The 15,815-nt window shown below is 41.6% G+C and overlaps 1 protein-coding gene across 3 annotated transcripts in view; it reads left to right on the top strand.

Annotated features, from left to right (window-relative positions):
• Positions 1 to 15,815, top strand: part of FOCAD (focadhesin) — a 387,127-nt gene that overhangs the window by 67,782 nt on the left and 303,530 nt on the right. The window contains exon 1 of one of the 3 annotated variants that reach the window (XM_039244409.1): positions 8,918 to 9,100. The exons of the other annotated variants lie outside the window; for them this stretch is intronic. The gene's annotated coding sequence lies outside the window, so the exon portion shown is untranslated. Of the gene's footprint in view, positions 1 to 8,917; positions 9,101 to 15,815 lie in introns of those variants that run through there. 3 annotated transcript variants of the gene reach the window in all.

Below are 15,815 nucleotides of genomic sequence, written 5' to 3'. Positions count from 1 at the left end.
CAGTCAGGAGCATGCAACTTTTGATGTCAGGGTTGTGAGTTTGAGCCCCACATTGGGTATAGAGATTATTTAAATAAATAAGCACTTTAAAAAAAAAAAAAAAAAAAGAGCAGGCATTCCATGCCATTGATTTGAGATGTGGGGCTTGATTCCATGACCCTGGGATCATGATCTGAGCTGAAATCAAGAGTGCTCAACCAACTGAACCACGCAGGCACCTCTCCAAAAAATAAAATCTTAAAAAAAATTTTTTAAAAAAACTTAAATCCTTAGGGAAAAAAGTATCTTTCTTCACCCCATTTCCCCCTTATGCCACCACATAATTTCTTTTCCCCCCTTTATGGCAAAATTTGCGTGTCCACTTACTTTCTTCTCTTTCTTCTTCGAACCCACTGTAATCCAGCTTCTCTCACCACTCTGAAAAAATGTGCTCTCCTCAAAGTGACTGTGGTTTTCATTTTGCTAAATCCAGAGGTCTGTTTTTGAATCCTCTTACCTGACCTATCAGCATTTCTGCCCCAACTTTACTGAGATATCATTGACACATAGCACTGTGAAAATTTAAGAGAGGAGAAATCTAATAGGTGTTTTATTTATTTATTTAATTTGATTATTTTTTTATTTTTTTAAAATTTGATTATTTTTTTAAAAAGGTGTTTTAAAAGTGATCACTCAGTGGGGTGCCTGAGTGGCTCAGTAGGTTAGGTGTCCAACTTTGGCTCAGGTCATGATCTCACGGTTCATGAGTTTGAGCCCTGTGTTGGACTCTGTGCTGGCAGCTTGGGTTTGGAGCCTGCTTTATATTCTGTTTCTCCCTCTCTCTCTGCTCCTCCCCTGTTCATGCACACGCCCTCTCTTTTTCTCTCTCAAAAATAAGCATTAAACATTTTTTAAAAAAAATAATCACTCTGGGAGTTCCTGGGTGGCTCAGTAGGTTGAGCGTCTGACTCTTGATCTTGGCTCAGGTTGTGATATTGCAGTTTGTGAGTTTGAGCCCATATCAGTCTCTATGCTGACAGTGTGGAGCCTGTTTGAGATTCGCTCTCTCCTTCTCTTTCTGCTCCCCTCGAATAAATACATAAATAAATAACATTTAAATATGTATATAAATTTTATAAATATAAATGTATACAAAATAATAATCACTCTGGCTATGCCTAATATTTCAGTGGGCAAAGACAGAATAGAGCAATTAGAAGACTACGGTAGATTGCAAACAATGCTCCAAATTCCTCACATTTCCTATATGCACATTTCTTTACAAAGTGACTTTGTTGCTTCCCTCATAAAGAGGTAATAACCTATTTCTCCACAGCCTTGAATCTGGGCTTCTTGTGACTGCTTTAATCAGCAGCAGGGGAAGCGGGATTTCTTAGTCTCAGAGCCATGTGGCTTCCTCTTGCCTTTCATGAGGCCACCATGTTAGGAAGCATGGAGTAGCTTGCTGTAACACATGTAGCAGGGACAAGCCATCCCTGCTGAAGCCTCAAGACCACCAGTCCCCATTTGCCACATGAGTGAGCCTTAGCAAGACTCGCAAGAGATGTACCCTCTCTCCTCTTCTTCAAACCCAACACAAATCGCCAGCCCCAGAATCATAAACTAATAAATGATTGTTGCTTTGCCTCACTAAATTTCAGAAGTGGGTTGTAATAGCTAGCTAACATAGAGGCTTGTTAGAACATCAAGCACATAGACAATGGGAGGCTCACACTAGAGTGAGAGTAGTAGTAATGAGACGATTCTAGACATATTCTGAAGGTATAGCCAACAGGCTTTCCTAATAGTTTATGCGTGGGTTGTAAGAGAAAGGGAAGAGTCAAGGATAACATCTAGGTTTTTGCCCTGAGTTATAGAAAAGAAGGCATTTCCATTAACAGAGATGGGGAACACCACAGATGAAGCAAGCATAGGGAATAATTCAGGACTTGAGTTTGAGCTTTTGATTAGTCATTCAAATAGAAACACTGAGTAGGTATCTGGATACACAGAGTCTGGATTTTAAGGAATGAGGTCCAGGTTAAAAATATAAATTTTGCAGCTGACCAGTATTAAAGACTGAGTGATATGATTGTGGGACTGTGAGGTCTGATACCGAGCCCCGGGGCACTCCAGTGTTAGGAGGTCAGAGAGGTAAGAAAGAACCAGGAAGGGAAAAGAAAAGGGGTATCAGGTAGAAGAAAAAACAAAAATCGTAGTGTCTTTGATAATTAAGGGAAGAAGGTGTTTCAAGAAGGAGAAAGTGATCAACTTTTATTTTTATTAAAATTTTTTTAACATTTATTCATTTTTGAGAGAGATAGCATGCAAGTGGGGGAGGGGCAGAGAGAGAGGGAGACACAGAATCTGAAACAGGCTGCAGGCCCTGAGCTGTCCGCACAGAGCCCGATGTGGGGCTCAAACCCATGATTGGTGAGGTCATGACCTGAGCCGAAGTTGTACGTTCAACCAACTGAGTTACCCAGGCACCCCAGTGATCAACTGTTTTTAAAAAACGCTGATAGGAGGGGTGCCTGGGAGGCTCAGTTGGTTAGGTGGCCGACTTGAGCTCAGGTCACGATCTCATGGTTCATGGGTTGGAGCTCTGCGTCAGCTCTGTGTGGACAGCTTAGAGCCTGGAGCCTGCTTTGGATCCTGTGCCTCCCTCTCTCTGCCCCTCCCCTGCTCGCACTCTGTCTTTCTGCCAAGAATAAATAATCATTTAAGAAAAATTTTAAAAATGCTGATAGGAAGTGGCAACTCTGGGACAGGCTGGAGGTGGGAGGTAATACAATGGTGGTGATCATTTAGCAAAAATGTCATGGTTTACATCTCTTAGTGAAGAGGCTGCTGTTAGGTAACTAAAGAGCAGACATTCCATGCCATTGACTTGAGAATATGATATTCTTCCAAAGAATAAAGAACATTTTGGCTAAGCAGACCTCCGAAAAAAATTGATCACAGAAGTACTTGCAGGAAGAAGCCACGAATTTCCTTGGGTAATACCCAGAAGGCATGTGTTCCAAGAGCTTTTCTGTAAAACACCAATGGGATATCCAGGCCTGAAAAAAGTTTGGTACCGAAAACCTACCTTTAAGCTTCTGCATCTCAGCATATGATTGACGCAGTTGTCTGAACCAAAGCCTTCGGTGGCCTCCTTTGCTCTTCGTACCTCCCGCGTCCGATCCTTTGGCACATTTTGTCAACATGTATGTAAAGTCTGACCTCTTCTTACCATTGCCACTGCTGTTCTCCGAGGCAGTGGGGTTTCTCTCCCGGATTATTGCCGTAACCTCCTCATGGTCTCTTTTTCCATCCTTGCCTGTTCATGGTTTATTCTCCAGGGAATCCAGAAAGATCTTTTTAAAATGACAGTCAAGTCTGACATCGCCCTGTCCCAAACCCTGTAGGACTCTGTCTCACTGAGGAACCCCAAAGGCCTACAGCGCCCTGTAGAGACTGACAAGATCTGGACCCCTGGTCACTCTATCCTCTCCCACCTCCCAGCTTGCTCATGGGTACCAACCACATTGGTGTCCTTGGTCTTACCTAAACTTGCTAAGCAAGCTTCTACCTCAAGGTTTTTGCCCTTAGTGTTCCTTTTGTCTGGAATGTTCATTATTTCCTTCCAGTCTTCTTCCAGATGTCACTATCTCAAAAAACAGGCCTTTTTTTTTTTCTTTGACATGTCCAAACATAAAAGACTCCCCAAAAGGGGCACCTGGGTGGCTCAGTTGGTTAAGTGTCTGAGCTTTCGGCTCAGACCACGATCTCACAGTTTGTGAGTTCGAGCCCTGTGACGGACTCTGCACTGACAGTATGGAGCCTGCTTGGGATTCATTCTTTCTCTCTGCCCTCGGCTTCCTCTCTATCTGCCAATAAATAGATAGATAGATAGATAGATAGATAGACAGACAGACAGACAGATTGCCCTAAAATGTATCTATTGATGATGCATTTTTTTGTGGTATTATGTTGTATATACATTTGGAAAATTAAAAGAAACTAAACTCTTTGCACTGTAATTTAAGCAATTAAAAGTACCTAGCTTTTGTAAAGTTCCAGTTATGCTAGATGAATTAAGTGCTATAGTGTATCACATGGTGCCAGTAGTTAACAATATGGTATTGTGCACTGTAAAATTTGTTTTTGTTTTAGAGATTATTTTTATTTTTATTTATTTGTATATTTTTTTGGAGAGCAGGAGAGGGGCAGAGGGAGAGAGAGAATCCCAAGTAATTTCCATGCTCCCACCGGCTGGCTGGGGATCATGACCTGAGCCAAAATAAAGAGTCGTAGGCTCAACCGACTGAGCCACCCAGGTGTCCCCAAAATCTGCTAATAGAGCAGATCTCATGTTAATTTTTTTTTTAAACACAGAACAAAAACAAAAGGATGCAAGACACGGAAGGTGTTGCATGTCTCTTACCTCGAGTATGCTGATGGTATCACGGGTGTTTGCATACGTCCCAGCTCATCACCTTGTACTCGTTAAATATGTGCATTTCTTTGTATGTCATATATCCATGAGTATACAGGAGCTCTGTGGAAAAATACCTACTCTCTCAACTGAGGCTAACTTACTTGATTAAAATGAGATTGGAGAAAGTTGCACATACTGGAGGAACACTTAATGTTTTTCAGGGACAGATGGATTAATTTGCCGGCAAACAATTTAGAATCAAAGGTAATTCTGTTAGCTTACTTGTTTGGAACTCTGCAGGACCATTATAGCTTCTAATAACTCAAAGGTGTGACTTTCTCATTAAATAGCTCTTAATAAGCAGTGTAATTGGATCAAGTGAGACTTTTTTTTATCTTGGTGTGTGCTGTGGTGAAACTGCCTCTTATTACAATGATAAAAGACCATGGGTTTCAAGTGAATCGATAACATTACTATTTTTTTAAGATTTTTATTTTTTTTTAAGTAATCTCTGTACACCTAATATGGGGCTCAAACCCACAACCCTGAGATCAAGAGTCTCACACTTCACCAACTGAGCCAGTCATGAACCCCAAGGTCACTGTTTTTTTTTATTGAGACCCCAAAACTGACCTTATGGTTTTATTTGAAGAGAATGAATAATTTTTATGTAGTGTAAAAAAAGTAATGTATGCCAATTGCAGAGGAGGTGGGGAATTAAATGTAGCTAATACAAGGAGGAATGTGATAGGTGGTAATCACCTATCATCTTATTATCCAGAAAGGAACTTTTCAATATTTTTGCATATTCACTTTTTCCTTAATCCTGTGTCTTTATATATCTAGTTTAAACTTGGTTGTGTTCATGATTGTTTGCAAAAATTTCTTTCTTTCTTTTTGAACTTTTTTTTAATGTTTACTCATTTTTTTTGAGAGAGAGAGAGAGTGTGTGAGCAGGGGAGGGGCAGACACAGAATCCAAAGCAGGCTCCAGGTTCTGAGCTGTCAGCACATAGAGCCTGACACTGGTCTTGGACTCATGAACTGTGAGGTCATGACCTGAGCCAAAGTCGGCCACTTGACTGACTGAGCCACCCAGGCTCCCTTCTTTCATTTTTTTTTTTTTAACTCCTCCATAAACATTTCCTTATATGATTAAAACTTTGTAAATATATTTTCCATAAGTTATCAATATTTTACCTACATATTCCTTAACTTACCTTTTAGGTAAATCAATGAATAACTTTACACAGAAAATGGTTGCTTTTAACCCTATTGTGTTTTTTTGTTGTTTTAATGCTTATTTGTTTATTTTGAGAGAGAGGGAGGGCGGGCACACATGGGGGAGAGGCAGTGAGAGAGGGTGAGAGAATCCCAAGCAGCCTCTACAGTGTTAGCATGGAGCCCAGTGCAGAGCCTGATCTCACAAACTGTGAGACCATGACCTGAACTAAAATCAAGAGTCTGACACTGAGCCTCCCAGATGCCCCCCACCTTTGCATTCTTATACTTTTGAGATGGGAAGTGAATAAGATTTGAAGGCTGTATGCCATATTTTAGGATGTAGCCAAGAAATACCAAACATAAGATCAAATGCTCAGCAAGGACCGTGACTGCCTACTCCCATACAGAGTGGGTTCCTTTTGACCCTCCTTCGACTTTCAGCTTTATTGTGCTAAGTTCCCTGTGGAATTCAGTTTGGTGGGTGGGACTTGGGGAGGCCCTTGTGGTCCTGGGTATCGTGCTGGTGCTGTCTTATTTCTGTGGCTTTGAGGACCTTTGCATCAGTTTGGAGGTACAATCTCATAGTGTTTGAATTTGGGCTGAGAGGCAGAAATAGTCTTTGAGGCTGAAATGAAGCTCTTTGAACACTGGCTTTCTTGTGAGTTGCTGTTCTGTAGAGCTGTGGCTGCTGTCCATCTCGTCAGTCATTTATTTCCAACATAGTGTTGAACAGTTTCATGGAAACTGTACATGTAAAATTTGTATTGGTTTTAAAATTTATAAAATTAAAAAAAAAAATGCTTGGGATGCCTGGGTGGCTCAGTGGGTCAAGCATCTGATTCTTGAGGTCCTGATCCCAGAGTCGTGGGATCAAGCTGTGTTGGGCTCCATGCTGAGCGTGGAGCCTGCTTGAGATTCTCTCTTTCCCTCTGCGCCTCCCCTCCCACCACCCAGAAATTCCCATGAGGAGCTACAGGGTCCTCTTCCTTCTCCTCCACCTGCTCTTCCTCTTCCTCTTTAAGTGTAGCTCTTTTGGTCAAGATTTTATTTTTAAGTAATCTATACATCAACGTAGGGCTCGAATTTACAACTCAGAGATTCAGAGTCATATGCGGTACTGACTAGCCAGTCAGGAGCCCCTAAATATAATTTTTAAATGAACTGTCAGAGACATTCTACACTCTGTATTCTGCTGGCTGGCTATCATCGTTTTATTCCAGGAGCCTCTTCTCACTCTTGCGTCTGCTGCTTGGTGTCTCCATGCGAATGTGAAATGATTTCCTAATAGTCTTCTGCCCAGGATGGTTGTGAAGGTTCACTGATACCTGATTATTCAGCACCCTACAAATAAAAACGGCTGTGACTCACGCTAGCAGTGTAGCAGAATTAGTAAATGTTACTTCTTTGGGTAATGACATGCTTAAAATGCCTTTTACCCCCAGTGGGGAATACACAGAGGTGATACTGTGGGTTTCTAAAGGGTTGTGATACATAGCAGATTAAGGACATAGCTCTGATAAATACTAGCTGTCAAATGAAGCATTCAAGTAAAACTTAGGATGTATTCAAGTAACAAAGACCCAGTTTCCATCTCTATTAAATTCAGCTGGAAACAGTGAAGAACCAGTCTTGTGGGCTTTTGCTCGTGTTCTTTGACCTTTTTTTTTTTTTTTAAAGAAAATGTTCCAAAATGAATAACGGTGTAATAAAATGTCACTAATCTGGATTCTACTGATTTAGGATTTGGACTTGGTTCCTCTTGATACTACCTATAACAAAGTGATTTGCTCAGTTAAAAAACAAAACAACGAAAAGCCTGGAGGAAGTGGTGTGTGTAAAGAGAACGAATTCTTTTCAAACCCTAAATGTGTTGGCAAGTGAATTCAGGTTACTGCGTTAATTTGGAAATAAAGTTGTTTAGGGTGGCTCAGACGGTTGAGTGGTTGAGGGTCTGTCTGACAATTGATTTCGGTTCAGATCATGATCTCAGGATTTGTGAGGTCGACCCTGCATCTGGCTCCGAGCTGAGCACCCAGAGCCTGCTTGGGATTCTCTGTCTCTCCCTCTCTCTGCCCCTGCCCCACTCACACATACTCACACACACACACACACTCCCTCAAAATAAATAAACTTAAAAAAATTATTCACAAATATATTTTTCTACTTCTGGTTCTTTTTTAAAAATATTTATTTTTGATAGAGAGATAGAGACAGCATAAGCAGGGGAGGGTCAGAGAGAGAGGGATACACAGAATCTGAAGCAGTCTCCAGGCTCTGAGCTAGCTGTCAGCACAGAGCCCGATGTGGGGCTCGAACCCACGAACTGTGAGATTATGACCTGAGCTGAAGTTGGACACTTAACCGACTGAGCCACCCAGGCGCCCCTTCTGGTTCTTATTAATTTATTTTGGTCTTTGTTTCGTGAGTCCTCATTTGTGAGAAATATACAGATTCTTCTGAATTTCTCACTTTCTGTTTTGTAAAGTTGATCTGAAAGCAAAATAAACAACGGAATTCTAACGTTTTTTGAGCCTATTGTGTAGTAGCTGCGGTGCTCAACATGGCAACTCAGAAAACACTTGTACTCACTGCCTGTGGCCCTCCCGGCCCTGCAGTGGTGAACAGGACTCAGCTGTTTCTCTCAAGAAAACTCGAAAGTCCAGGGCAATAATGCAGCAGCAGGCTGTTTTGACAGATGTCGTCACTGGTGTCTGAGCAGGTACAGCTGCTCTCCAGATGACAGCTGGCCCCTTCAGAACGAGACGGTCTTCTCCATCTTGAGGACTGATTGCAGCCCCCACAGGGCTGGAAGGGACACTAGATACCGTCTGAGCCTTGCTCTGCACCTCAGCCGCTTCTTGTCCTTGCCTATGTGATGCCAAGTTGTAGTTCAAACCCTGTTTTCTGAGACGTCTGCGGGAACCGAGAAGGAACCTGCCGTAGCTTCCGTTTGATCTTTTTCTTCTGGACCTTTCTTCCAGAACATTCTGCCATTATTGCAAACTCTGTGTTTTTACAAGTGACCTCATCCCCACGGAAATTTTCTCAGTCTCATGGAGCTGTGTTGTGAGCTGTTACATGGTAGGGCCACCTGCCAGCCAGGCATTCCTTTGCGGAAGTGTAGCCGGCCACGTCTTTGTGGTAGTGCTTGAGCAATTGCTTGGCCAAATGATTGCTTTCATCTATTTCAGTGAATATTTACTTATTTATTTAAAAATGGAAAACGGGTTTTTAATAAACTGTTTTGTGCTTGCTAGGAAAAAAAGAAAGAGGAAATTGTAAATATGGACGTGTTGATACACTGGCAAGAAATGGCATGGACTTCACGAAAGGTCCACACTAATCACCATGACCAGAGCAGCCAATCTTTGTTCTTTGTTAGATGCCCACTGGACTTAAACTGAAGGGTCTGCGATGAAATGAAAATACAAAGTCAAGAACATACATAAATGTGGGAGAGGTACACGGGATGAGGGTAGGTTTATATTGATTGTTTTGTGTTTTGTGCTCTGCATGGGACACCTCTTTTTTTTTCTTTTTAATTTTTATTTATTTATTTATTTTTGTGGGGCTCCTGGGTGGCTCAGTTGGTTGGGTGTCCTGACTTTTGATTTCAGTTCAGGTGACCATCCCAGGATCGTGGGATTGACCCCTATGTTGGGCTTCACACACAGCCTGGAGCCTGCTTCAGATTCTCTTTCTCTCTCTCTCTCTCTCTCTCTCTCACTCTTCCTCTGCCCCTCCTCTGTCTGTGTGTGCTCTCTCTTCTCTAAAAAAAAGTTAATAGGGGCATGTGTGTGGCTCAGTCAGTTAAGCGTCCGATTTCGGCTCAGGTCATGATCTCATGGTCCATGGGTTCGAGCCCCGTGTCAGACTCTGTGCTGACAGCTCAGAGCCTGGAGCCTGCCTCAGATTCTGCATCTCCCTCTCTCTCTGCCTCTCCTCCACTCACACTCTGTTTCTCTTTCTCAACAGTAAATAAACATTAAAAAAAATTAAGAAAAGATTTTATTTTTAAGCAATCACTACACCCAGGATGGATTGCAATATATACAAAGATACACAGCTGTTTGCATATGCCGATGAACTACTTTGGGAACTCAGGTTTTTTTTGTTTTGTTTTAAAGAGTTGCTTGACTCTCTGGGATGCAGCAGGATGTAATAGGAAAAACAAAAGTGTTGGATTCAGACTAAGAATAATAGTAGCCAACATTTTGTAAGTGTTTGCTATGTGCCTGGTTGTGAGTAAAGTGCTTTAATGCGTTGTCGTCATTTGGCGAAAACTCTGTGTCAACTACACTTTATAGGGTAGCGGTTAGGAATGTGAGCTTTGGAGACCAATTGCACGGTTCATATTGGTGCTCTGCTTCTTACATAATTAGGCAATTAATTTTGACCTCTCTTTGCCTCACTTGGTTTTTCATATGAAAATGAGTATAATAATAGTAGTCCTGTCATGCGGTTGTTTTGAATATCAGATGAGAGAAGACACATAAAGGGCTTCGACGGTGCCTGCCTTGCACATGGTAGAACGCAATAAATCCTGGCTATTAATACCACTGTATCACCTTGGGCAAGTGGGAAGTGGGAGTTAATAATATCTACCTCGGAGTTACTGTGAAGACCCAATGGATTAGTTTAAGTGTTTTGTGGAGGGCTTGGCACAAAGGGACTGTTTTATCCAGTCGGGCATTCTAAATCCTAGGTCTTGCTTTGGTTATTCAAGGACTCTTTATTAAACAGGTATTTGTTATGTGCTGGGGTCACTGTGGTAAAAAAGACTAGTTCCCTTGCTACAAGAGTTTGTCATTCATTGCGGGGGATAACGCCGTGAAGGATGTAATGGTGGGTCACTGGGCGTAGTGGGTGGAGTGCTTCTTGAGGTGAAGGGATAGGGAAGGCTCAGTGGAAGATGTGAAGGGTAAGAAGAGTCTGCTGTTTTCAACAAGAAGCCAGGAACACTTGAGGCTGAGGGTCCTGAGAGTTCCAGACCCAGACTTGGAAAGAGCTTGGGGGCTTCACCGAGCAAAGTGGGGGTCATTGTGGCAGAAGCTCCTGGACTGAGGGAGTGTTGTGAGACCAAATCATGTCTATGAGACCTGTAGCCATGCTAAGAAGTGTTGATTTTATTACAGAGTGTCGTGGGAAGCTACTGAAAGGTTTTCAGCAGGGAAGTTAAAAGTGTATATTCTGAGTGGGAATCTCGTGTATTTTCTGACTTTGGGGCTGGTGACTTACATAAAAGATCCCACTCTAGTCTTTGATTAGAGATAACCTACTTATCACTAGAACTCAAGTTCTTTTCCATCATTCACCTCCCTTGACTATGCCGCATGGTATCACGGGAGGGAGGAAACATGCTTCTAGAGTATCTCCTATGTCAAGACCCTCTTGGCCCTTAGGCACATTTCATATTGTCGCCACTCTGAGGCAGGTTCCCTGTATTTAACCAATGAGAAAACAGACTCCGAGGTAGGAAGTGATTAACTGTAATCTGAATGGCTAGTGCTGGAGCCTGGGTTTGCATCCAGGCTTGTTCCTTATGAGCCTGCACCGCACCGTGAACCCCGTGTACTTTGCTGTCAGGCCAGGTTGCTGGGTCATGATGATGATAGAAGCACATGAGACTATAAGCATCGTCAGATTAGAGGTGTTGCTCATCTTCACTATGGGTAGGCTTAGGGTGTGCAAAAAATATATGCTGTTGCTTCACTGTGCGCTGTATGTTTTTCAAGTTTTATTCATCTAAGTAATCTCTGGGGCTCCTGGGTGGCTCAAATGGTTGGGCATCCGATTCTTGGTTTTGGCTTAGGTCATGATCTTGTGGTTTTGTGGGTTCGTGCCCTGCATTGGGCTCTACATGGGCAATGTGGAGCATGCTTGGTATTCTCTCACCCCCTCTCTCTCTGCCCCTTCCCTACTGGCGCTGCCTCTGTCTCTCTCAGAATAAATAAATACCCTCCCCCCCATTTTAATCTCTGCACCCAACATGGGGCTCGAACTCATGACCTCAACTCAAGGGTTGTATGCTCTACTGACTGAGCCAGCCAGGCGCCCCCCAATGCACTATTTACTTTATTTCAGGATGGTTGTCAGTGTCGTGATTATGTTGTTTTCGTGATTGTATCCATTCAAGACTGGAATATAGAGATAGTCTCCATGTCGGTCTTGGGCTATGTTGCCTTAGTTAACAGTGGGGAAATTTAATATATTCCTGTAAAATTCTTCTACTCGTTTGATCTTTAGCTTTCATTAGTTAGCGCTAGGAATGCAGGTTAAAAATAACTGTAACTATTGCATTCTGCATGAATTTAATAATTTAGCTTTCATGGAAAATAAGAAATGAGGTTGAATTGTGACTTTGCAGCAATCAAGAAAAATGCTGCCTTTTAACTTGTAATTAGTCTACATAATTCTTTTCAAGAGTAAGAGCTATTTTGTTGGTGTACACTTTCCCAGGAGTCTAAATACGAACATTTTAATGGTTAGGTTTCTCCTTAAAAATGGCAGAAGTTTTTGGGGTGCCTGGGTGGCTTAGTCGGTTAAGCGTCCGACTTTCGCTTGGGTCATGATCTCTCGGTTCGTGGGTTCAAGCCCCACGTCAGGCTCTGTGCTGACTGCCAGCTCAGAGCCTGGAGCCTGTTTCAGAGTCTGTGACTCCGTCTCTCTCTGACCCTCCCCTGCTCACGCTGTCTCTCTCTCTCTCTCCTAGAAATAAATAAAAAATATTAAAAAAAAAATGGCAGAAGTTTTTACGTGGTCTAAAGGCAATTGCATCTATCTAGTTAAATTGCACTGGCCTGTTTGAGTATTACTGTTTCTATAAGGTGTTGGTAAAATGGCTAACAAAGGAATCTTTTTAAAAAAATATTTTTATTTATTTTTGAGAGGAGAGAGACAGAGCACAAGTGGGAGGGAGCAGAGACACAGAATCTGAAGCAGGCTCCAGCCTCCGAGCTGTCAGCACAGAGCTTGATGTGGGGCCGAACCCACAAACTGTGAGATCATGACCTGAGCCGAAGTCGGATGCTTAACTGACTGAGCCACTCAGGTGCCCTGGTTATCAAAGGAATCTTTTATCATTTCTAAAATTTTCTTAGTTTGTTGTTCGCTGCATGACTTATTGGTGATGGATTTCTGTGCTTGCGGTAATTTGGTTTCATAAATTCGCATCCTTTGTTTCTGAAGAATGTGTTAGCATCTGAATAAATATTTGATAACTATTCAAAATCACAAAAACACATGTTCTTGTGAAAAAATTAGAAATTAGGAACAGGCAAAACCAAAAATCACCTGTAAATGACATTTTCAAGGCTTTTCCATGTCCACACGTGCCCAGACAACCTGGATTTGAATTTCAGCTTACTTTGTGACCTTGAAAAAAATGATCTAACTCTTCTGTGCCTCAGTTTCTTCATCTGCAAAATGAGTACCTGTCTCATAGGGTTAGCGGAGGGTTAAATGAGTTAATATAGGTAAAGTACATAGAATATTGCCTGACCCCAGTAAGAACCACCTATGAGAGGTTTTAAAAAAAAAATGCTTTTTTTTTTTTTTTTAAAGAAACTACAGAAATTTAATTCTCACATTTCTGGAGGCTGACCATCTGAGATTAGGATGCTGGCATGGTGGGATGAGGGCCTTCTTCCTTGGGTCAAGGGCAGTGACTTCTCTCTGTGTCCTTATATGGTGGAAGACCTAAAAAATTTGTTATTGTGGAAATTTTCAGACATACACAAAAATCGAATGTATTATGAACTCAGATGCACTCCTCTATTAGCATTTAGACATTCTTGTTTTAATCTATCCCCCCACCCCACCCCAGGGTAAGTGGAACATTTTATAAAAAATCCCTACCCCCTAAATACTTCAGTTTGTACTCTATTAATATTTGTTAAGAAGTAAATTAGTTTAGAGAACCAGTACACAGAATTAGGGTCATTTATTAAAAGAATTTTTTTTAATGTTTATTATTTTGAGAGAGAGAGAGAGAGTGTGTGTGTATGTGCAAGCTAGGGAGGAGGGGCAGAGAGAGAGGGAGACACAGAATCCAAAGCAGACTTCAGGCTCTGAGCTGTCAGCACAGAGCTGGTGTTTGTCTCAAACCCATGAACTGCGAGATAATGATCTGAGCTGAAGTCGGATGCTCACTGAGCCACCCAGGCGCCCCTAGGGTCATTTATTTTAAACTTTTATTTATTTAAGTAATCTCTACACCCAACATGGGCTCAGACTCAGGATCCCGAAATCAAGAGTCTCCTGCCCTTCTGACTGAGCTGGCCAGGCACCACACAGAGTCATTTTTGAGGGGAGGAAATATGAGTAAAATACCTATACAATACATTCTGTGGTGCTTACTAAATTCTGGTTAACTGAATAGTCTTTGAAGTAAGATTATAAAAATGGAGATTTTAGCTATTCAGATTAGACATTTATTGGTAAGATCTTTAAGATGATTGGTTATCAGTTTTTATTTTAAATATACTGTAAAGATGGTTTTGTATCAACATAAAATATTTATCTCAAAAATGTAATGAGCATTTAAAGTATTCTTTTGGTGGAACCAAAATATTTAAAAATTGTAATAGAAAAAATCATCTTATATAGGAGCTAGTTTGAAGACTTTGAAGACTTAGATTGGATACTGTAAAATCCTATGTAAGTAAATCTTTAGATTTTTTTTACACTTGATCTTAGCCGAAAGGCTGAAAAGCCTTTAGGTTAAAAAAAAATTTTTTTTTAACGTTTATTATTTTTGAGAGAGAGAGAGACAGAGTCTGAGTGACAGAAGGACAGAGAGAGAGGGAGACACGGAATTCGAAGCAGGCTCCAGGCTCTGAGCTGTCAGCACAGAGCCCGACATTGGGCTTGACCTGAGGTGATGTTGATGCTTAACTAACTGATTGAACCTCCCAGGCACTCCAAGCCTTTAGATTTTTAAAAAAATTCTTCATAGATTTTTTTAAAAATAACTTTTTCATCTTTATTCTCTTATATATTTGGCAATAAATATATAAGACATATATATGACACTTAAAAAAAGATTACTCAGGAATAATTAGGGAAAAGGTAAAACAAATTACTTTAATCCCTGTTTCTCCTGGACAGCAATCAGTTCTCACTTGGAATTTCCTGCCTTTGCTCTTATTTTAGATTCTCATTTCAAAATCTATGAGTAAGTAGCATGTGATATATAAACTGAGAAAGAAATAAATTGTAAAGGCAGGGATTTGATTGCACTTTGATATATTTTAGTAAACTGTAACCAGTGAAGTCATCAGAGCCCAGAGCCACCTATATCTTCTCCGCACTTGAATTGCAGATCCTGAAGTTCTTGGGGCCTGGTACAGCAGTGTGGAACGTGCTGGTCATGCCTCATGTTATTGATGGTCTCTGGACAGGGTTACACTGAGTCAGAAGTGGAGCAGTCCCCTTTCTCACCTGAGTCTCCAGCCTGATTAGCCTTTTAGGCAAGTTGTTTAACCTCCTTGACATTCAGTTTCTTCATTTTTCTGGTGAAAAAGAAGTATGGAAAGGAGATGGTCTCAGGTCTACCGTATTAGTACCGTATTACTACCTACTGTAACGAAGAGATCCCAGAATGCAATGGTTCAAACAAAGTAGATTCTTTTTCCTGTAATCATTGGAGTTTCAGGTATATAGTTCTGCTTTGTGCTGTCATTTAGGGATCTGGGTTCCTTCCAGCTTTTTTGTTTGTTTGTTTCTTTCTTTCTCTCTTTCTCTCTCTCTCTCTCTCTTTCTTTCGAGAGGCAATGAGAAAGGGTGAGAGGGAGAATCCCAAGCAGGCTCCTCACTGTCAGCTCAGAGCCCGATGTGGGGCTCGAAGTCATGAACCATGAGATCATGACCAGAGCCGAAACCAAGAGTAACCAAGAGTCCGCTGCTTAACCACTGGCGCCACCCAGGTGCCCCTCCGTCTTGTTTCTTCAGCAGCATGCTAGAGGCACTATCTTCATCCACATGTTGAATTCAAGTTGTTTCTGAGACCTGGTTTTGGTTTGGCAGAGGGTGGAGGAAGCAGGCTGCAGCCTGGAAGTGGCGTATCATGTCTGCAAAACTCACTGGAGAGAACTTAACCACACACATGGTCATACCTAACTGTACTGGAGTCTAGGAAACGTGAGGAAGCTGGTTGGGCTATAGTTTTACTAATACAGAAGAAGGAGCTC

The sequence above is a fragment of the Hyaena hyaena genome, unplaced genomic scaffold (genome assembly GCF_003009895.1).
Source record: "Hyaena hyaena isolate Hyena2069 unplaced genomic scaffold, ASM300989v1 scaffold_240, whole genome shotgun sequence".
NCBI lineage: Eukaryota > Metazoa > Chordata > Mammalia > Carnivora > Hyaenidae > Hyaena > Hyaena hyaena.
This window is presented reverse-complemented; position numbering and strand designations above follow the sequence as displayed.